The 24,819-nt window shown below is 45.9% G+C and overlaps 1 long non-coding RNA gene across 1 annotated transcript in view; it reads left to right on the top strand.

Moving 5' to 3' along the window:
* The window catches only part of LOC148521962 (uncharacterized), a 103,964-nt gene that overhangs the window by 25,491 nt on the left and 53,654 nt on the right, over positions 1 to 24,819 (top strand). The window lies entirely within an intron of this gene.

Raw genomic sequence — 24,819 nt, 5'->3', positions numbered from 1 at the left:
GAGGGAGGGAGTATGGATATTGCCGACTGTAGACATTGTCACACACAGCTGCAGCCGCACCAGGGGGAGGGCCGTGGATACAGCCTGGATCAGCAGAGACCGCCGCAGGGCAAGAAGGTAGGGGTCGGGGGAGGGTCCGGGGACACAGGAACAGCTACCTGGAGGAAAAGGGGGGCCGTGGATGAAGCAGCAGCGGCCGCCGCAGCGCAAAGGCAGGGGGGTTCGGGGAGGAGCCGGGGACACAGGAGCAGCCGCCTGGAGGACAAGGGGGGCCGGGGACAAAGCAGCAGCGGCTACCGCAGCACAAGACAGATGGGGTTGGGGGAGGACAAGGGGACACAGGAGCAGCCGCCTGGAGGACAGGGGGGCCATGGATGAAGTAGCAGTGGCCGCCGCAGCGCAAGAAGGAGCGGGTTGGGGGAAGAGCTGGGGACACAGGAGCAGCCGCCTGGAGGACAGGGGGGGGCCTGGGATGGAGCAGCAGCGGCCACCGCAGCGCTGGTTGCAGGGGGTTGTTGGAGGCTCCATGGACACAAGAGCAGGTACCTGGAAGAGAAGGGACAAAGCAGTACGGCCGCCACAGCGCCAGGAGGAGCCGGTGCGGAGGACTGCCAGGGATACAAGATCAGCCGCCCAGATGAGAAGGGTGGCCGGGACGTCGCAGCGCCGGGAGGAAGGGGTTGGAGGAGGGTCCGGGAACACCAGAGCAGGAACCTTGAGGAAAGGGGGGGCCGGGGATGGAGCAGCAGCAGCCGCCACAATGCCGGAAGGAGGGGGGGTGACCAGGGACAACGGGCAGCTGCGCTGGGAAAAGATGCGGTGCCGGCTACACGGGGGGACAGCAGCAGCCGCGGCTAGCAGGAGTTGCAGCTACTGCAGTGTGGATGGTCACACATGCTGCCCGATCACTGCTGGCCACAGTGATTGGGACACAGCATTAGGAACAAGCGGCTGTCCTTGCAGCCGCACCAGGAGGGGAGTGTCGCGGATTGTCCAATCACTGTGGCCAGCAGTGATTGGGACAACCTGGAGAGGCAGCCACAGTTGCAGAGGCTGCGGGAAGATTCGCTTCCGACAGCCGCCTAGTGGGCACTTCTGACTGGTCGTATCAGATACGACCATGTCAGGGAAAGCCCAGCATGGTGTGGTCGTATCTGATAGGCAAGTGGTTAATTATGCACGCCTCTGAAACGGCGTTGAGATGCTCAGGCATGCCTGCGTTCGCACCTCCAGTCCCCCGTTTATAGTGGCCAACCCCTGTCACCACCCACAAAAGGCTTCTACTGTCACTCATTCAGCCGGGCTGTCTGTGCACGGCGAGCGAACACTTCCCAATCGCTCACACTGGTTCGCGTACGCGCATGGTGATGCATACGCATGCGCAGAATGTAAACAATCAGCTGGCTGCGTGCGAACGCATCCTAGCGAGCGGGTCTGAATCTGGCCCAGAGAACCTGGATGTGCATGAGGGGAATAGGCACTTGTAGGAATGATAATGGTGTAGCAGAATTTTATAAAACACCTTTTTCTTTTAGATTAAATCATGAAAAGAAAATGTCATTTTTGTAACATCTTGTTTTTTAAAACTGAAACACATCTTGTTTATATAAGAACAGTGGGCCTGATTCAGAGCCGCTCGTAAGCGGCCGCTCGTTCGCTACGAGCGATGTTCGCACAACTGCGCATGCGTATGGGTCGTAATGCGCATGCGCCAACCAGTCATTGCGGTCGGAAATCGAGCGCTCGCAAAACAGCGAGTGCCTGCTAATTTGAGTGACAGAATGAGGCGTTTGTAGGTGGTAACAGGGGAAGGTGCTTGAAAACGAGGAGTGGTGATCCGAACGCAGGCGTGCCAAACGGTCAAAACGGGCGTTTTAAGGGTGTGCATAATTAACAAAGCAGCGTCATCGACCACGTCACTTGGTTGTCTTTTAGCCTGGACTGTTCGCATGATTGCAGTAGGAAAATCCAACCACAAGCACTGCGAGCAGTTCAGACGCCTTTCGATGTACTCGATTAATCTAATAAATAGCGGAGATGACGTATGATGCGAGCGGCCAAGGGGCGTCTTTACAAAATAGCGAGCGCATGTTTCGTTCGCTCGCTCAGACATAGAGGCGTCATCAGACCGCAAAGAGCGAGCGCTCAATTTAAATAGCCGGCCCCTTTTTCTGAATGAGCGAGTGCAAATAGCGTCGGGCTCTGAATCAGGCCCAGTGTGCTTACTTTCCTAAAACAAAGTGGGATGCAAAAAGGGTTACTTTGCTTAAGCTGTGTACACATTAGGTCGATGGCGACCTATCTGACGATTGGTAAGGATATACACACTTACCAACACGTCTACCCTCTGTGGCGGGCATGACAGCTCAAATGGGCGAGCATTTAAATTGCCCGCCCAGTTTAGCTGTTAATTACCGCTGGGTCCTGCAGCATGTGTTTGGGCGATCGGCGGGTCGTCCGTGCACGCCAGCAGATCGGATATGTCCGTGAATGATGTCGTTCACAGACATATCCACTGTATACACCCTGCAATGCACTATAGAAACATGGAATTTGACGGCAGATAAGAACCACTTGGCCCATCTGGTCTGCCCCTTATCATGTATCCTTTAGGCAATTTCAACCCTATTTACTCCTTTTGTCTCTCTTAAGGATATTCTTATGCCTATCCCAAGCCTATTTAAATTGTTCCACTGTTTTAGCACCAAACACATCTGATGGGAGGCTTTTCCACTTATCCACTACCCTTTCTGTGAAGTAATTTTTCCTCAAGTTTCCTCTGAGCCTACCTCCCTCCAGTTTCAGTGTATGTCCTCGTGTTCTTGTACATCTTTTCCTTTGAAGAATGCTTCCCCTCCTGTCCCTTGTTAAAACTCTTCATGTATTTTAAAGTTTCTATCATGTCCCCCCTTTCCCTTCTCTGCTCCAAACTATACATATTAAGATCTTTTAGTCTTTCTAGGTAAGTTCTGTGCTGTAGGCCATGCACCATTTTACTTGCCCTTATTTGTAAAGTCTCTAATGTATTTATATCCTTCTGGAGATGTGGCCTCCAGAACTGAGCACAGTATTCTAGATGAGGGCGTACCAAGGACCTATACAGTGGCATTATCACTTCTTTTTTCCTGCTACTGATTCCTCTCCCTATGCGCTTCTCCTTACTTTACTTTCATCTACCAGGGCACCTAACACTTGCTTGCTTACGCTCTGTTGCATATCTAGGTGTTATGGTCACTTATGTAGCAATGTATTTTATCCTTGTCCTGTAAGTCGCTTGTCAAATTATCTGTTTATGTACTATGTAAGGCGCTGCGGAACTTGTGGCGCCATATAAATAAAGGATAATAATAATAATAATAATAATGCAACCAAGCATCTGACTTGCCTTCCTCATTGCTTTGGTGCATTGCTTGACTGCCTTCAAGTCATCTGAAATGGTGACTACTAAATCCCTTTCCTCCTCTGTATTTTCTATTATAGTGTCCTTAATACTATATTTAGCCAGTGGTGTAACTAGGGCAGGGCGAGCGGGGTGCGTGCCCTGGACGCCGTTGGACCGTCGGCGCGGGGGGGCGCCGCCGGCCACGGTACCGGCCCGCCCGCCCTAGTTAGCCAGTGTAGCGCCGACCGCAATGAGTGCGGTCAGTGCTACACATTTACACAGGACCGGCGCTAGGCTTCCAACGCCGGTCCTGTGCTGCACAGCTGAGCCAGTTCCCTCCCCCTGAGCGCTTGCCCAATAGCGCTAGGAGGCGGGCTCAGGCTGTGCATAACACACGCATCGCCGCCAGCACTGGCGGCGATGCGTGTGTTAAACAGCGGCCAATGAGAGTCAGATAGACTCTCATTGACTGCTGCAGCAACCACTGCAAGAGCCGGGCTTCCGTCCGGCTCCTGCAGTGGGTAATGGGACAGACGTCATGACGTCTGTCCCATAATGCTGAGCGCACCAGCCCGGGAGGACTGGCGGGCAGCGGCAGCGGGAGCGTCGTCGCGGACCAGAGCAGCAGCAGCGTGGATTCAGGTAAGTATATTTTTATATATATATTTTTTTTTAACCTATCTGCACTACTGGGGGCACAACGGGGGAGGGGGGTGGCTACTACTGGGGGGACCTCTACTGGGGGTGGGGCACAACGGGGGAGGGGTGGCTACTACTGGGGGCACCATTATTGGGAGGACCTCTACTGGGGGGGGCTACTACTGGGGGCACTTAATCGGGAGGGGAACCTCTACTGGGGACTACTACTTGGGGGGGGGAACTACCACTGGGGGCATTATAAAAGGGGCCTACTACTAGAGGCACTGCACTGGGGGGACCACTACTAGGGGCAATAATAGGAAGGGCCACTACAGGGGGCACTGGATAGGGGGGATCACTACTGGGTGCCTGCATAAGGGGGCCACTACTGGGAAAACTGCATGGGGGGACTACTGCTGGGGGCACTATATAAAGGGCACTGCATAGGGGGGGGCTACTACTATAAAGGGCACTGCATAAGGGGATACCGCTACTGGGCGCACTGCATTGTGGGGACTGCTACTGGGGGCACTGCATAAGGGGGAACACTACATGGGGCACTGCATTTGGGGGGCCACCACTGGGGGTACTGAGTAAGGGGAACTAATTGGGGGTTGTATAAGGGGGGACCACTACTGGGGATACTGTATAAGGCGCACTACTATGGGCCTGCATAAGAGGGACCACAACTGCATACTGGGGGTACTGTATAAGGGGTACTACTGGGGTTAAGGTGCATATGGATAGGAATGTTCAGTGTGAAAATAAAGGGGTGTGTCATGTTGACACGCCCCATTTTTAAGTGACCACGCCCATTTTTTTTGCCGCGCGTGCCTTCACCGCGAGCACATTGGGGGGGGGGGGCTCCCTTTTCAAATTTGTCCTGGGCTCCAAATACCCTAGTTACGCCACTGTATTTAGCCTTTGGGTTATTGGGACCCAAGTGCATGATTTTGCATTTTTTGACATTAAATTGTAGTTGCCATGTTCTTGCCCATTCCTCTAGTCTACAAAGAACCTCAGTCATTTGTTTTACCCCTCCTGGTGTGTCTACCCTGTTGCATACTTTTGTGTCATCTGCAAAAAGGCATACTTTCCCTTTAATATTATTTGCAATATCACCAACATAGATATTAAAAAGCATTGGCCCCAGTACTGATCCCTGGGGTACTCCACTGGTTACCTTTCCCTCCTGTGAATACACTCCATTTACTACAACTCTGGGCCTGATTCAGAGCCGGACGCTCTGACCAGAGCGCTCACTCTGAATCAGGGCCCTCCTACTTAAAAATGGAGCGGCCTCTTGGACGCTCGCATAGCTGTGGGTGACCACCCACAGCTTATGCGAGCGTCCATGATGATGGTCACGATGGTCAAGACCATCGCGACCATCGGGCTTGCGACGAAAGACCCTGCGGTAGGGTCTCGGTGACCGCAAGCCCTGGAGTGATTTTGGCTCTATCAGAGCCAAAATCACTCCCACTGACATCACTAGTGACCCAGACGGTAGGCGTTCCCATGGGAATGCCTCCGTCTGGCAACCACGCCCCCAGCACGCCCACCAAAGGGGGCGTGCTGTCATTCACCATCGACAGCACGCCCCCTTTGGTGCGAGACCCGGAGCGACATCTTGGCTGTCGCTATCTGGGTCTCACGCATGCGCACGACGAGGCTCCCTCCGTCATGCGCATGCTCATTTGGGTACCATCGACCCGCTTGCGAGCGTCCTGCGCTCACGAGCGGGTCTGAATGAGACCCTCTGATCCTATCCTGCAAACAAAATCTTATCCATTCAACAGTCATAGAATCCAATCCCAAGCTTTCCAGTTTGTTTATCATTCTGCGTTGCGGGACCGTGTCCAAAGCCTTACTAAAGTCTAGATAAGCTACATCTACGGCCCCCCCTTGATCTATTACTTTTGTCACCCAGTCAAAAAAGTCAATAAGATTTGTTTGGCATGATCTTCCCTGAGTAAATCCATGCTGTTAGGGATCCTGTAAATTGTTGGATTTGAGATATTCCACCACTCTTTTTCTTTTAATAGTGTTTCCATTATTTTTCCCACTACTGATGTAAGGCTTACTGGTCTGTAGTTACTTACTTCTTCTATGCTGCCACTTTTGTACAGTGGTATTACATTTGCTCTTTTCCAGTCCTCTGGAATCACTAGTGATACTAGCGAGTAGCGACTGGTTGAATAATTCTGTTAATGGCGTTACCAAGACCCCTTTAAGCTCTTTTAGTGTCCTTGGATATATCCCATCTGGATCCATTGATTTATCCACTTTCAGTTTAGACAGTTCTGTTAGGACCCTCTCCTCTGTAAATGAAATTTTATGTACTTCATTTTTATGAATGCCTCTGCAACTTAACTGTGGCCCCTTCCCCTCTTTTTCTGTAGTGAATACTGAACAAAAATAATTATTTAGATGATCTGCTATATCTTTGTCTCCCTTGATCATGTACTCACTCTCTGTCTTAAGTCTCATTATTCCTCCATTTGTCTTCCTCCTTTCACTTATATACTTAAAAAAAGTTTTGTTCCCTTTATCTACTGACTGGGCCATTTTCTCCTCAGCTTCTGCCTTTGCACGCCTTATCACCTTCTTAGCCTCCTTCCTTCTGGCAAGATACACCTCTTTGTCGTTATTATTTTGAGTCTGCTTATATATATCCTAAAAGCCATCTCTTTTGCTTTCACACTAGTTGATACAGGCTGAGTCTCCCATATCCAAATATTCCAAAATACGGAATAATTTTGGCATGACTGAGATAATGAAACTTTAGATTTTTGATGGTTCAATGTACACAAACTCTGTCTAAGGCACAAATAATTAAAAATATTGTATTAAATTACCTTCAGGCTATGTGTATATGAAACATAAATTAATTTCATTTCTGTACACAAACTTTGCTTGAGCCACAAAATTATTGAAAATATTGTATAAAATTACCTGCAGGCTGTGTGCATATTGTATATAATACATAAATGCATTGTGTGTATATATGATATATATATATATATATATATATACATTATATATATATATATATATATATATATATATATATATATATATATATATATGGGTCCCATTCCCAAGATATTTCATTATGATATGCAAATATTCCAAAATACAGAATATTCCTTTATAAAAAATACCCGTGGTCCCAAGCATTTTGGATATGGGAAACTCAACCTGTTTTGTACACCACACTGGTTTCCTTTTCCTGGTGCTTTTCCTTACCCTTTTAATACAAAGGTCTGTAGCCTTCAGTATTGCATTTTTTATTTTTACCCACCTCTCCTGCACTCCTTCCAAGTTCCTCCAATCTGCCACTGACTCAGTAACACATCTTTCCATCTCTACAAAGTCAGCCTTCCTAAACTGTAACACTTTTGTTTGTGTATGGCATGATTTGGACCCTGTCTTTATACTAAACCATACTGCTTGATGATCACGGGATCCTATGTTCTCACCCACATTTACATCCGATATTCTGTCACAGTTTGTGAGTATCAAGTCCAGAATAGCATTTTTGCGAGTGTGCTCCCTCACTAATTGTTTGAGAGATGCTCCCTGCATAGAATTTAGAAAGTGGCCACTTCTAGAGGAACTTGCAGCAGACACCTCCCAGTTTACATCAGGTAAATTAAAGTAGATTATGACCTCTCCTTTTAACCACTTAACTGACTAATTCTCTCCCAAAAAACCGCTCTAAAATTGTCGTTTTTTTTTATGATTGAATTAGGTCAGGAACAGCTTTTTAAAACTTATCCAACAGGATTTTCTAAAAAAAAAAATAATTTTTTAAGCGCTGTGTACCATAAAAATGGCAATTTTTATGCTATATAGTACTGTTGGCCATCGATAGAAACATCAATTGTGACCACAGCTACCGATGTTTCCTTAACATCGGTTGGGGGCTGCCATCTATATACGTGTGTGTATATATATATATATATATATATGCATATATATATATATATATATATATACGTGCATATATATATATATGTGCATATATATATATATATATATATATGTATAAATTTACATATATGGTGTAATGGTAGCATTTACAGATGGTGTAACGGTAGCATTACTGCCTCACAGCTCTGAGGTCGTTGGTTCGATACCCTCTACAGCCCTAACTGTGTGGAGTTTGTATATTCTCTCTGTGCTTGCGTGGGTTTCCCCCGGGTGCTCCGGTTTCCTCCCACACTCCAAAAATATACTGGTAGGTGAATTGGCTCCCGACAAAATTACCCCTAGTGTGTGCGCATGTGGTAGGGAATATAGATTGTAAGCTCCACTGGGGCAGGGACGGATGTGAATGGCCGAATATTCTCTGTAAAGCGCTGCTGAATATGTGTGTGCGCTATATAAATAACTGGTAATAATAATAATAATATACATATATTATGGCCAGGGCTCTGATTTATTCATGGGGGTGGGGTTATCATCAATGGGGAAGAGGCTGCTGATAGCGGGGGTGGAGTGAGGGAAGGACAGCACTGACAGCGCTACCTTCCCTGCCCGGCGGCTGCTGCTAGCCGGAGTTGTAGGGAGAGAAGGACTCAGTTGTTGCTTTGACATTTTGTATTATAGTAGCATTTATGCTGTTTTTCACATACAGTACATAGCTATTCCTCCTCCAATCCTCCCCATTCTGTCCTTTCTAAATAGATTATAGCCTGGTATAGCTATGTCCCAGTCATTATTTTCATTATACCATGACTCTGTAATTGCTACAATATCTAGTTAATCCCTTGTCATTATTGCAATTAGGGGCGAGTCGATGGTGGCCCACAGCGCATGCGCACGACGGAGCCGGCTCCATCGTGCGCATGTGCGAGACCCGGCTAGCGACGGGCAATCCGTCGCTCCGGGTCTCACACCAAAGGGGGCAAGCTGTCGATGTTGAGTGACAGCTCGCCGCTTTGGTGGGCGGGCCGGGGGGTTGCTACCCAGACGGAGGCGTTCCCATGAGAATGCCTGCCGTTTGGGGGCGGCCCCACTGACATCACGATCAACCATGAGACCCTACCACAAGGGTCTCGTTGCAAGCCCAATGGTCGCGATGGTCTTGACCGTCGCGACCATCATCATGGCCGCTTGCAATGGCCGATCCAAAAAAAAAAAGCACGGCCCTGATTCAGAGCGAGCGCTCTGTCAGAGCAAGCGGCTCTGAATCAGGCCCATAGGTCTAAGAGTGTTGCTGGTTTTTCTTTTTTTCCAAGACATGGTTTGTGAGTATATTACAAATGACAATGGGCAAGATGATTTTTTGGAATTACCTGGTCTCAGATGTTGGTCAATGTTTTTCAACTGTTTTTTTAACTGTTTTTTAAAATGTTTCTACACTTTTTAAATTTCTTTACTTTGTAAATTTCTGACCCCAGACCACTGCCCCCACAACTGAATGCAAAGATAAAGTAGGTCTGATTAATACAGGCTACAGCTGAAGCCACATGACCAGCTAATCAAAGGAGTGGAATTACCCTGTTTTAAGTAAACACTAGGCCATAAATGACACTTCACTGACAAACATCTTCAACTGGTAAAACCAATTACAAGCATGTAGAATATTATACACATACTTTTAAAATTTAAATACACAGCTAAATTTGCATTAGTGCAAATATAGATTAGGAGTTGTAGTTTGCAGGATGGCAAATACAATCACATACATTTCCTAAACAGCTGAGGATGCATGACTGTTAATGCAGATTCTGGGACTTGTAGTATTCAGTAAGGAATATCACATACATTTCCTAAACAGCTGATAATGCATGAGGGTTAATGCAGATTCTGAGAAATGTAGTATTCAGTAAGGAATATCACATACACTATAGCTATATCGCCAGTTCAATGCAAAGGGCGATATATCTATCAGTGTGTATCCAGCTTTACACTTCACTGTTTAATATGTGGTACTTACTACTGTATGTATGTTTTCAATAAATTAGAAAGCCTCTTCATGCAATCTGCAACTGTTAGAAGCTATATGATTTCACTATGCATTTTATATATAGCTATATATATATATATATATATATTATTTTTTAGTTTTTTTTAAGTTATAAGGAAAACATGAAAAAAAGCTTTTTTTTTTTATATTTTTTAGAAATCTAAAATGTTTCTACACTTTCATTACAAAATCCTACTCCCTACTTTGAGCATTTCTATTGTAGCGTATCAGCGCTAAACAAATTTTATACATTGTGGGCCTGAGTCGGCAGCGATCACTAATGCGATCACAGCTGAGATTTCGCACAGAATGCAGCTGTGAAAATATGCTTATGCCTGCCAAAACACAGCCGGCATAAAGACGCCCACTGCTGCCTTCTCATATCCATCTGACCTCCATTTTATGTGTAAATATCGTTACCATCAATGCACATCGGTCAGTCACGCAGCATTTACAACAGGTCTGACCAGCCGCAGATACTGCAAGTCTCGTCGTACGCAGAGAGCTCTCATTCTGCGTATGCAATCTCAGTGGCTAATTTATGCACGCCCATAAAACGGTGTTCAAATGGACAGGCACGCCTGCTTTTTTTATGGCCACCCCCCTGTCACCACCCCCAAACGCTGACGGCCTGTCACTCACTTCGGAACCCTTTGTTCATCTGTAATTGCAATGCTACACGTGCAGTGTAGCTGGTACGCATGCACACTGGCAAACAATTGCTCGACTGTTTCCCTAATCGCTATTGCGTATACTGCTGAATCTGGCCCTGTATGGTTGATGTCTTTGATAAAGAAATTAGAGATGGGAGTTGATGATAAACTAGAAATTGATGACACAAAGTGATGAAACGGTTTACATCATATCAGAGCTAAATGTGACAGGGACTCAGGGAGTTGGGCACAAGGGTATTTTTTGTGGTCTGATTCCAGAGCAGTAACTACACATTTACTAGGGGTGGATCTTTCTTCGTGTTTTGGATCTGGATTGGTTTTGCCAAAACCACCCTTCCGTGTTTTGGGTTCTGGGTTTTGTGTTTTGGATCTGTATTTTTTTGAAAAAAAGCATAAAAACAGCTAAAATCACAAAATTTGTAGGTTTTTCTGCTCCTATGCTATTATTAACCTCAATAACCTTAATTTCCACTCATTTCCAGTCTATTCTGAACACCTCACACCTCACACCTCACAATAGTGTTTTTATGTCCAAAAGGTTGCACCGAGGTAGCTGGATGACTATGCTAAGCGACACGAGTGGGCGGCACAAACACGTGACCCATCTAGGCGTGATACTGCAGTGGCAGACAGGATGGCAGTTTGAAAAACTAGGCCCCAAACTGTACATAATGCAAAGAAAAAAAAGAGGTGCAAGATGGAATTGTCCTTGGGCCCTCCCACCCACCCTTATGTTGTATAAACAGGACATGCACACTTTAACAAACCAATCATTTCAGCGCCAGGGTCTGCCACACAACTGTGGCTGAAATGATTGGTTCGTTTGGGACCCCACAAAACAAGCTGGCAATTAATGTGTCCCTGCACAAACTGGCTCTACGGAGGCAAGATGTCATCCTCATCCTCCTCATCCACCGATTCCTCACCCTCTTCAGTGTGTACATCCTCATCCTCACAAAGTATTAACTCGTCCCCACTTGAATCCACCACCACAGGTCCCTCTGTACGTTCTGGAGGCTGGTCTCCCTGGAAGAGCTGATAATTCATTTTGATGGACATCATCTTCTCCACATTCTGTGGAAGCAACCTCCTACGCCTTTCGCTGACAAGGTTCCCGGCTGCACTAAACACTCTTTCGGAGTACACACTGGAGGGGGGGCAACTCAGGTAAAATAGAGCCAGTTTGTACAGGGGCCTCCAAATTGCCTCTTTTTCCTGCCAGTACAGATAAGGACTGTCTGACATGCCTACTTGGATGCTGTCACCGATGTAATCCTCCACCATTCTGTCAATGGTGACAGTATCATATGCAGTGACAGTAGACATTTCAGAAATTGTTGCCAGGTCCTTCAGTCCGGACCAGATGTCCAAACTTGGTCCTGCCTGCCCTGCATCACTGCCAGCGGGTTGCTTAGGATACCTAAGTTTTTTCCTGGCAGCCCCAGTTGCAGGAGAAAATGAAGAAGGAGCTGTTGACGTGTCACGCTCCGCTTCAGCTGACAGTGTGTTCACCAGCAGGTCTTTGCACCTCTGCAGGCTTGTGTTGGCCGGAAAGAGAGACACCACATAGGCTTTAAACCTAGGATCGAGCACGGTGGCCAAAATGTAGTGGTCTGATTTCAACAGATTGACCACCCTGGAATCCTGGCAAAGCGAATGAAGGGCTTCATCCACAAGTCCCACATGCCGAGCGGAATCGCTCCGTCTTAGCTCCTCCTTCACTTTCTCCAGCTGCTTCTGCAAAAGCCTGATGAGGGGAATGACCTGACTCAAGCTGGCAGTGTCTGAACTGACTTCACGTGTGGCAAGTTCGAAGGGCTGGAGAACCTTGCACAACACGGAAATCATTCTCCACTGCGCTTGAGTCAGGTGCATCCCCCTCCTTTGCCAATGTCATAGGTGGATGTATAGGCTTGTATGGCCTTTTGCTGCTCCTCCATCCTCTGAAGCATATAGAGGGTTGAGTTCCACAGCATCACAACCTCTTGCTTCAGGTGATGGTGGGGCAGGTTCAAGAGTGTTTGCTGGCGCTCCAGTCTTCGGCACGCAGTCGCTGAATGGCGAAAGTGGCCAGAAATTTTTGGCCCCACCCAAAGCGTCTCCTGCACGCCCCTGTCGCTTTTCAGAAAATTCTGAACCACCAAGTTTATTGTGTGAGCAAAACATGGGACGTGCTGGAATTTGCCCAGATGTAATACCCACACAATATTGGTGGCGTTGTCAGATATCACAAATCCCCAGGAGAGTCTAAGTGGGGTAAGCCACTGGGCGATGATTTCCCTCAGTTTCTCTAAGAGGTTGTCGGCGGTGTGCCTCTTACTGAAACCGGTGATACACAGCGTAGCCTGCCTTGGAACGAGCTGGCGTTTCTGAGATGCTGCTACTGGTGACGCTGCTGCTGTTGCTGCGTAAGGTGATACATCTACCCAGTGGGCTGTCACAGTCATATAGTCCTTAGTCTGCCCTGTTCCACTTGTCCACATGTCCGTGGTTAAGTGGACATTGTGTACAATGGCATTTTTCAGGACACTGAGGACACTTTTTCTGACGTTTCTGTACAGTCTCGGTATCGCCTGCCTAGTGAAGTGGAATCTAGACGGGATTTGGAACCGGGGACACACTACCTCCATCAATTGTCTAAATCCCACTGCACTAATGGCGGATACCGGACACACGTCTAACGCCAACATAGCAGTCAAGGCCTCAGTTATACGTTTTGCTTCAGGATGACTGCTGTCGTACTTCATCCTCCTCGCTAAGGATAGGAGAGTCAGTCATGCCAGTGACATGGCCTGCAGGACTACTTCCGATCCTGACTAAGGAGGAAATTGATGAGGAGGGAGTTGACGGTGTGGTTTGCAGGCGCTTGGATACAACAGGACAACGGGATTTAGGTGTCCCTGGACTGCTTACGGTCTTAGCCAAAGTTTCTGAACTTGACAGTAACTTTTTATGAATGCGCTGCAGGTGCCGTATAAGGGAGGATGTTCCTAGGTGGTTGACGTCCCTACCCCTACTTATTTCACCTTTACATATGGTACATATGGGAAGACAGTTGTTGTCCGGATTTGGATAGAAATATTGCCAGACCAAAGAGGTGGAATGTTTGGTCTTCTGTCCAGGCATGACCGTGATGGGCTTTTTCATCCCACGGACAACAACTGTCTCCCCCGGAGCCTGATTTAAACAAACCACATCACCATCAGAATCCTCCTCGACAACTTCCTCCTCAGCACCAGCTACACCCAGTATCCTCATCCTGTTGTACTTCAACAGTGACATCTTCAATTTGCATATCAGCAAGTGGACTGTGGGTGCTCCTTTCAGCACTTGCAGGGGGCGTGCAAATGGTGGAAAGAGCCACCTCTTCCCGTCCAGTGCTGGGAAGGTCAGGCATCGTAACCACCACCACACTTGGACTCTCCTTGGGGATTTGTGATATCTTCTTAGAAAGCACAGTTCTTCGCTGTGCTTTTGCCAGCTTAACTCTTTTGATTTTTTTAGTGGGAGGAGGGCTTCCATCGTCATGTGAAGCTGAACCACTAGTCATGAACATACTAGGGATCGACCTTAGCCGTTCCTTGCCACTCCGTGTCGTAAATGGCATATTGGCAAGTTTACGTTTCTCTTCAGCTGATTTAAATGTTTTTTTCAAGGTCATTTTCCTGAACTTTGTCATTTGGGATTGTATGTGCCCTCTATTATGACATTGGGCATCGGCCTTGGCAGACGACGTTGATGGCATGTTATCGTCTATGTCATGACTAGTGACAGCAGCTTCAGCACTAGGAGGAAGTGGTTCTTGATCTTTCTCTATTTTATTTTTATCGGAGAAAGTTTGGTCCTCCATTTATGTTATATCGATTTGATATATATGTGCGGCTAAACACAGAAAATATTTTTTTATTTTTGCTGGAGAGTAGTGCACTTTGTGGGTTACACCAGCCTTTAAGAAATGAGCCAGCCGGCCCTTTACTTATGGGACACAGGCGCACGCTTGGCGCTGCTCCTTTGTTGATGCACGTGCGGCTACTGCGCACACAATTCACAAACACAGAAAATGTTTTTTTTGGGGTTTGGACTGGAGTGTACTTTGGGAGCTACAGCACCCTTTAACGGTCAAGCCAGCCGGCCCTTTACTTATGACACAGGCGCACGCTTGGCACTACTTTGTTGATGCACGTGCGGCTACTGCGCACACAATTCACAAACACAGAAAATATTTTTTTTTTTGGTTTGGACTGGAGTGTACTTTGGGAGTTACAGCACCCTTTAACGGTCAAGCCAGCCGGCCCTTTACTTATGACACAGGCGCACGCTTGGCACTACTTTGTTGATGCACGTGCGGCTACTGCGCACACAATTCACAAACACAGAAAATATATTTTTTTTTGGTTTGGACTTGAGTGTACTTTGGGAGTTACAGCACCCTTTAACGGTCAAGCCAGCCGGCCCTTTACTTATGACACAGGCGCACGCTTGGCACTACTTTGTTGATGCACGTGCGGATACTGCGCACACAATTCACAAACACAGAAAATATTTTTTTTTTTGGTTTGGAGTGTACTTTGGGGGTTACAGCACCCTTTAACGGTCAAGCCAGCCGGCCCTTTACTTATGACACAGGCGCACGCTTGGCACTACTTTGTTGATGCACGTGCGGATACTGCGCACACAATTCACAAACACAGAAAATATATATTTTTTTTGTTTGGACTGGAGTGTACTTTGGGGGTTACAGCACCCTTTAACAGTCAAGCCAGCCGGCCCTTTACTTATGACACAGGCACACGCTTGGCACTACTTTGTTGATGCACATGCGGCTACTGCGCACACAATTCACAAACACAGAAAAAATATTTTGTTATTTGGTTTGGAGTGTACTTTGGGGGTTACAGCACCCTTTAACGGTCAAGCCAGCCGGCCCTTTACTTATGACACAGGCGCACGCTTGGCACTACTTTGTTGATGCACGTGCGGCTACTGCGCACACAATTCACAAACACAGAAAAAATATTTTGTTATTTGGTTTGGAGTGTACTTTGGGGGTTACAGCACCCTTTAACGGTCAAGCCAGCCGGCCCTTTACTTATGACACAGGCGCACGCTTGGCACTACTTTGTTGATGCACGTGCGGATACTGCGCACACAATTCACAAACACAGAAAATATATATTTTTTTTGTTTGGACTGGAGTGTACTTTGGGGGTTACAGCACCCTTTAACAGTCAAGCCAGCCGGCCCTTTACTTATGACACAGGCACACGCTTGGCACTACTTTGTTGATGCACATGCGGCTACTGCGCACACAATTCACAAACACAGAAAAAATATTTTGTTATTTGGTTTGGAGTGTACTTTGGGGGTTACAGCACCCTTTAACGGTCAAGCCAGCCGGCCCTTTACTTATGACACAGGCGCACGCTTGGCACTACTTTGTTGATGCACGTGCGGCTACTGCGCACACAATTCACAAACACAGAAAAAATATTTTGTTATTTGGTTTGGAGTGTACTTTGGGGGTTACAGCACCCTTTAATGGTCAAGCCAGCCGGCCCTTTACTTATGACACAGGCGCACGCTTGGCACTACTTTGTTGATGCACGTGCGGCTACTGCGCACACAATTCACAAACACAGAAAATAATTTTTTTTTTGGTTTGGACTGGAGTGTACTTTGGGGGTTACAGCACCCTTTAATGGTCAAGCCAGCCGGCCCTTTACTTATGACACAGGTGCACGCTTGGCACTACTTTGTTGATGCACGTGCGGCTACTGCGCACACAATTCACAAACACAGAAAATATATATTTTTTTGGTTTGGAGTGTACTTTGGGGGTTACAGCACCCTTTAACGGTCAAGCCAGCTGGCCCTTTACTTATGACACAGGCGCACGCTTGGCACTACTTTGTTGATGCACGTGCGGCTACTGCGCACACAATTCACAAACACAGAAAAAATATTTTGTTATTTGGTTTGGAGTGTACTTTGGGGGTTACAGCACCCTTTAACGGTCAAGCCAGCCGGCCCTTTACTTATGACACAGGCGCACGCTTGGCACTACTTTGTTGATGCACATGCGGCTACTGCGCACACAATTCACAAACACAGAAAATAATTTTTTTTTTGGTTTGGACTGGAGTGTACTTTGGGGGTTACAGCACCCTTTAACGGTCAAGCCAGCCAGCCCTTTACTTATGACACAGGCGCACGCTTGGCACTACTTTGTTGATGCACGTGCGGCTACTGCGCACACAATTCACAAACACAGAAAATATTTTTTTTTTTGGTTTGGACTGGAGTGTACTTTGGGGGTTACAGCACCCTTTAACGGTCAAGCCAGCCGGCCCTTTACTTATGACACAGGCGCACGCTTGGCACTACTTTGTTGATGCACGTGCGGCTACTGCGCACACAATTCACAAACACAGAAAATATATATTTTTTTGGTTTGGAGTGTACTTTGGGGATTACAGCACCCTTTAACGGTCAAGCCAGCCGGCCCTTTACTTATGACACAGGCGCACGCTTGGCACTACTTTGTTGATGCACGTGCGGCTACTGCGCACACAATTCACAAACACAGAAAAAATATTTTGTTATTTGGTTTGGAGTGTACTTTGGGGGTTACAGCACCCTTTATCGGTCAAGCCAGCCGGCCCTTTACTTATGACACAGGCGCACGCTTGGCACTACTTTGTTGATGCACGTGCGGCTACTGCGCACACAATTCACAAACACAGAAAAAATATTTTTTTATTTGGTTTGGAGTGTACTTTGGGGGTTACAGCACTCTTTAATGGTCAAGCCAGCCGGCCCTTTACTTATGACACAGGCGCACGCTTGGCACTACTTTGTTGATGCACGTGCGGCTACTGCGCACACAATTCACAAACACAGAAAATATATATTTTTTTGGTTTGGAGTGTACTTTGGGGGTTACAGCACCCTTTAACGGTCAAGCCAGCCGGCCCTTTACTTATGACACAGGCGCACGCTTGGCACTACTTTGTTGATGCACGTGCGGCTACTGCGCACACAATTCACAAACACAGAAAAAATATTTTGTTATTTGGTTTGGAGTGTACTTTGGGGGTTACAGCACCCTTTAACGGTCAAGCCAGCTGGCCCTTTACTTATGACACAGGCGCACGCTTGGCACTACTTTGTTGATGCACGTGCGGCTACTGCGCACACAATTCACAAACACAGAAAATATTTTTTTTTTTGGTTTGGACTGGAGTGTACTTTGGGGGTTACAGCACCCTTTAATGGTCAAGCCAGCCAGCCCTTTACTTATGACACAGGCGCACGCTTGGCACTACTTTGTTGATGTACGTGCGGTTACTGCGCACACAATTCACAAACACAGAAAATTATTTTTTTTTTGGTTTGGACTGGAGTGTACTTTGAGGGTTACAGCACCCTTTAACGGTCAAGCCAGCCGGCCCTTTACTTATGACACAGGCGCACGCTTGGCACTACTTTGTTGATGCATGTGCGGCTACTGCGCACACAATTCACAAACACAGAAAATATTTTTTTTTTGTTTGGACTGCAGTGTACTTTGGGGGTTACAGCACCCTTTAACGGTCAAGCCAGCCGGCCCTTTACTTATGACACAGGCGCACGCTTGGCACTACTTTGTTGATGCACGTGCGGCTACTGCGCACACAATTCACAAACACACAAAAAATATAATTTTTTTAGCACTTGGGGGGAGCACCCCTGATGGACAAAGCACCCCCTGGACAACACTACAGCACCCCTTTAGGACTGGGACACTGCAGAGGACTTTGGAGTGGACACAGCCCCTATGGAGAACTGACTGCACAACACAGTCCAGCCAGCCCCTATGGACTTTGAAGTAGTGGACACAGCCCCTATTAACAACAGCAGCACAGCACAACACAGCCAGCCCCTATGGACTTTGAAGCAGTGGACAACAGCAGCACAGCGCAGCAGAACACTACTCTGCACTACACTACACTACACTACACAGCCCAGCCAGCCCTAACTCCCACCCTCCCTCTTCACTGTCCACAGCCGAGTGAGAAAATGGCGCCGACGCGGGTACCTTATATAGGATCCAAAACCCGCGAGACCCGGAAGGCGGGATAATGACGTTTTGCCTCGATTTCAGATCCGAGTCAGGCGGGAAAAGTCGAGCCTGACTCGGATCTGACTCGGATCGGGGGGGCTCGGGGGATTCGGATTTCAGAAATCCGAACCCGCTCACCCCTAACATTTACATAGGTATATTAGGTGCTTGCCAAAAAAAAAGATGTATTGTCTTGTGGGGAATGGTGTATCCTCACGACATATCCCCATTTTATCACTTTGGAGATGTTGGGCTACCCCTAAGCTATCCCATTCCCCAGTATTGTAGATGCACAGCACCAGCAGCTCCACCCTCCTTACGACCATGCATGTACAGACAATTAAAGAACTGTACTGTGCCAGCCAAAATGGTACAGTTGGAGGGTCTGATTCATGTCTAATGACTCCAACCCCTAATTAGCTAATGACCCCCAATACCTAAGGCAGACACCTGTCTAATGACCATCCCCAGAAATGAAGATCCCTGTCTATTTACTTCCACCCCACTGCAGACACCTGTCTAATTACTTCCTCCTCACCCCAGTGCAGACCCTTGCCTAATTACCCCCCACTCTTAATGCAGACCCTTGTCTATGACCCCAGCCTTAATGCAGATCCATATCTAATGACCCCCCCTCCCCAATGCAGACCATAGTGTAATGAACTCCCACCTCTAATGCAGACTCCTACATTGGGGTTGGGAGTAATTAGAGAGGGATATGCCCATCCAATGTATACTCCTCTACATGAATACTCACATTGTAGTTGTATTATATATGATAAATTATCCATTCCAAGTGCTACACTTATATAGGTGCAGTCAGGTCATTAATGCAGTGATTTTCTGTCAATATAATGCTTCAAATGAGCGATCAGCCAGCAATGTCATTAGCCTATTACAGACTAGTTGCTAAAAAAGTAAAGCTGCCAAGTAACATGTTTAATCATGCCTGCAGCCTGTGTGTTCTCCACCATTAGTACTGACTACCCCCCACCTGTCACTCACTCACCTGCCAACAGCCTAGTAGTATCAGTGATATCAACTCTGATGATGAATGAAGCCTCCATGCGGTGCGGTCCCATCCAGCGGCGCCTTGCTCAGCACAGTGCTGGAGCCGAAGAGGAATTAAGGAACTGGGTGCACTGCTAACGCTACATACATCACAGCAGGTGCCCAGTACATAGAGATTGCGGTGGTGGCCAGTCCCACCCATAGGGCAACCTGCACCCTGTGCAATGTCACCATGCGCACCGCCCTAGTTACGGCCCTGTCCGATTTATCCTGTGTACATTTACCCTGCTCATTCTAATCCACCTGGGTTGACCCCTGCTGTGGTACCTGACTATAGGTCTGATTCAGAGATGTACGATTTTTACGCAGATCGAGCGATTGTTTGCGCGGCGGTTGCAATTATGCCTGCACATGGGAGTGACAGCTAGTCAGCGTTTGGGGGCAGCAACGGGGGGTGGTTAGAATATTGTTTAATGTAATTTTATGGGCATGCATAAATTAGCCATTGTGATCTCTTTGCAGCATGAGAGCTCACTGGGATTGCAAAGCAGCACACAAATGGCTTTGTAATCCTGTCCTACTAAAATGCAAATGTAGTAGGTGGTGTCTGACACCTCCTTGCTGCATCTGCGATCCCAGCACTGCGACTGGGATCACCATCGCAACCATTGCGACCGGGACCTACCACCAGTACGTCTGAGTCCATGGATGCAGACCCTGGCCTCGCCACGCAGACTGTTCCCACGCCACCCTGCAAACGCCTCTGCCTCTCAATCAGGCTGAGGCATAGCAGTGCCTGCATACGATCTCGCAGGACCCGTTTTGCACATGCGCACAATGGGTCCTGCGCATGCGCAGACTCACGATAATCTGCAATCTCCGTGAGAACAAAGATCTGCGTCCTCTGCTGAATCAGGCTGTATCTTTGGAATTGCAATCTACACATCTTCATGTGGTTCCTTGGTGTGGTACCATCAGGTTCTACTTCTATCTGAAACAGCACTTAAAAAGTTACCACTTAACTGACTTTAAGTTTTGGGGGCATCTAGTTACCAGTGATTGCAAATAATTCTAGGTGAAGTCTCAAAATTTCTTCTGGTGATTTTATTTATCAAGTGTAGGTAGTTTCCTTATGGTGGAGGAAGATTTCCATCCACTATTGGGGCTCAGCAATGCAGGACCACTTTTGGCGGTAGATGGTCTGCCTGGTGTACCACAGTGGAGGTTGTCAGAGACTATACATAGCGGCTGAAGGGAATGTTTAGTTGGAGAAATAAGCAGGACGGAGTAGTCATAGGAAAGCGTAGTTTAAGTGAAAATGAAGTTGAGAGTATGTAGGACAGAAAAAAAGTGTGTGGTCTTATAGGAAGGGGCATTGCCAAGCATAGTACCCCCCAATTCCAATTATGCCACACAGTAGTGCATTACATTGCCTCTTATTCACATTTTACTGCACAGTAGTGCCCCTTATTCATATTACACCACAAAGTAGTGTCCCTAATTCACATTACATCACACAGTAGTGCCCTTTATTCATGTTACACCACACAGTATAGTCACTTATACATTGTGCCACACAGTAGTACCCTTTACATATTATGCCACACAGTAATGCTGCTTACATGTTATGCCACGCAATAGTGCCCCTTACACATTATGCTATACAGTAGTGTCCCTATCTCAAGCACATTCAGTCATATCCTCTTTTATTTAACACACACATTTCAAAATACTGTCATACCTGGGACTCAAACCTGTCACCTCTTACATTACAGTAAGACACCTTACACATGGGGCTATCTGCCCCACAATTTCTGATGGCAGTCCTAAACACAGCCACCGATTCCCAACCCAGACGTTAACAGCATGCCTTGAGTACTCTTGCTGGTGAATTCAGCTGCTAGCATAGTGTACATACACAGACCTCCCCACTGCTGATATTTGCTGCATATACACTACAAGTATCATTTTTTCTATACCTTCATTCGATGATCTACACTGCTGGCTCCAGGCTTGCGCATGGCTGTTCTGATGTACAAATCCTGCAGCAGGTACAGCTCACCAGCGCTCTCCTACATCTAGAGCTGGTGAGGTATACTTCATAATTATTGTGTACCATCAATGCAGCCATTTGGCAGTGACATCTGGATAACAGTGGGGTACAATGGAATCGGTACCCCTTAGTCATCATACAGGACAAATCAGATCTCTCATGGCCCTTCTCTCTCCTTGAGACCACGCCACGTAGCCGGTTGCATGTCTTATGTCCCTATTTGAAAAATAGTGTGGGGGGGGGGGGCTCTTTCTGGTCCAGGGCACCAAAAGGTCTAGTTACAGCTCTGTAATGATGATATCATTGTGCATTGTATAAGGAGGAAAATAATATTAGTAATTCTCTTATGGGGAAATACTATTTTATTAATATAGTATGGTTTCATTTTATTAAGAGCAATATTATTAATTACATGAAAGGGGTAATATTAATTAATTGTTGTTGAAAACTGTTTTTATTACAGGGACAACATTTATTATTTTGTGATGTGGGTAACATTTATATCCATAAAATAATAAATGTTGCCCCAGCAAAACTGCTGAATAGTAAATTTGGTGGTTTGGTGCTCCAATCCCAACAACCGACGCCCTGCACCTTAACCTTACTTTGATTTAATGCTATATTCTTTATGGAAAATATATAATATTAAAATTATTATTTTAGGACTTCTACATTTTCCGAGAATGAAATTAGTTGCGTTACAGAAGTTAAATCACATATTTTTAAATAAGATTTTGTAATCAAGTTTAAACACTTAACTGGATGTAGGCAAGCAGATTATATCTGGAGATTTTATTTTGCTGTTATTTAAATTTAATAACTGTATCCCATGTCTAGTCCTCGTGTATTCATAAAGGGTGTTTGTACTTTTTAAACTAATTTCTTACACACACGCACATACGCACACACAGAGAAAGCTATTTAAATGTTTTAATTTTCTTCAATAACTTTTTCCAACATGAACAAAGTGTTAGGCATTGGAAAATGACAGACAAAGGTTTATAAGGCACAGTTCATATCATGGGAGTTTTTGCCGGATTTAAGGCTTCTATTATGATCCTGCAGTAGCTTTCACAGGGGCCTAGTCCGACGGTTCCCCATACAAAACATGAGGAAACCTACTTTTAATGGATTGTTAATGCAAAATATCAGAATGGCAATTGCCTTGAGTAACCACGAAAAAAATGCTATTTGTGAGTGAGCACTTCACCTAAGATAGTGAGAGGTCATTAGGAGACACTTCTGATTGACATGCACACTTTACCAAAACAATCTAGTACAAGGCTAAACAATTTATATCACTTTGGAATTGTCTGAACATTTTTATATTTTATGTTACGGAATTGCACTATATACCTGTCTTTACTTTCAAGTATCATCACATGTTGGGTCACTGGGAAGTGACACAATTGGCTCCATGAAAATACATAAAGACAAGGAAACAGATGAGCATAATTTATATTTTCTTTTGGTATGAGTCTGGATGTAAATTACACTGTCATTTATATCACAGTGGATGGTTCAGTGTCTTCCTTCATGTACCTGTAGTACAAAACAGGTCATTGCAGAGACAAGCTGCCATCCCATTGACATAAAGGGAATTCTTTGCACATAATTTGCTGTAATTTTAAAACATAATAAACAAATTTATTTCTGTAAATGTATTTATATGTGGGCACAGTGATTAAAAAGGGCTTTATATAATATATATTATTTATAAAATTTTTTACTTGGTATTTTTTAAAGCTGGAGGCTCAAGTCCGGACTTCCAATGCCAGTCCGCATATGGGAGCCAACGACACTTTTCTATCAAACATACAAATAGCTGCAAGAATATGTAATTGATCTTATTTAAGATGTGCCTGTAAACATTTAATTTTTGAAAGTATGATATGACTAGCAAAAACCTGGTTGGATTGTAATTGTGTATTAGTAACTGTAGGAAGAAAGCATCTAGAAAATATTGCAATAACAATGTGAATAGGTACTGTACATCCAGTGGAGCAACATGCAGGGCCGAAACTAGGATTTTTGTCACCCGGGCCATAATTTCGCTCCCCCCCCCCCCCAAAAAAAAAAAAACAACATAGAGGGCGAAAAGGATGTGTGGTAATGACCCTTATTCATTAAGCCACAGTAATAACCCTTATACACTACTGTTCAAAAGTTTGGGGTCACCCAAACAATTTCGTGTTTTACATGAAAACTGACTTGTATTTATCAAATGAGTTGCAAAATGAATAGAACATATAGTCAAGACATTGGCAAGGTTAGAAATAATGATTTTTATTTGAAATAATAATTTTGTCCTTCAAATTTTGCTTTCATTAAAGAATGCTCCTTTTGCAGCAATTACAGGTATTCTAGCTATTAATTTGTTGAGGTAATCTGAAAAACTTTCACCCCCACGCTTCCTGAAGCACCTCCCCTAAATTGGATTGGCTTGATGGGCACTTCTTGCGTACCATACGGTTAAGCTGCTCCCACAACAGCTAAATGGGGTTGAGATCTGGTGACTGCGTTGGCCACTCCATTACACACAGAATACCAGCTGCCTGCTTCTTCCCTAAATAGTTCTTGCATAATCTGGAGGTGTGCTTTGGGTCATTGTCCTGTTGGAGGAGGAAATTGGCTCCAATCAAGCGTTGTCCACAGGGTATGGCGTTGCAAAATGGAGCGATAGCCTTCCTTATTCAAAATCCCTTTTACCTTGTATAAATCTCCCACTTTACCAGCACCAAAACAGCCCCAGACCATCACATTACCTCCACCATGCTTGACAGATGGCGGCAGGAACTCTTCCAGCATCTTTTCACTTGTTCTGTGTCTCACAAATGTTCTTCTGTGTGATCCAAACACCTCAAACTTTGATTTATCTGTCCATAACACTTTTTCCAATCTTCCTCTGTCCAATGTCTGTGTTCTTTTGCCCATATTAATCTTTTCCTTTTATTGGCCAGTCTCAGATATGGCTTTTTCTTT

The sequence above is a fragment of the Taudactylus pleione genome, unplaced genomic scaffold (genome assembly GCF_031769625.1).
Source record: "Taudactylus pleione unplaced genomic scaffold, aTauple2 ptg000154l, whole genome shotgun sequence".
NCBI lineage: Eukaryota > Metazoa > Chordata > Amphibia > Anura > Myobatrachidae > Taudactylus > Taudactylus pleione.
The sequence above is the reverse complement of the archived record's forward strand: the minus strand, read 5'-3'. Positions and strand labels throughout refer to the sequence as shown.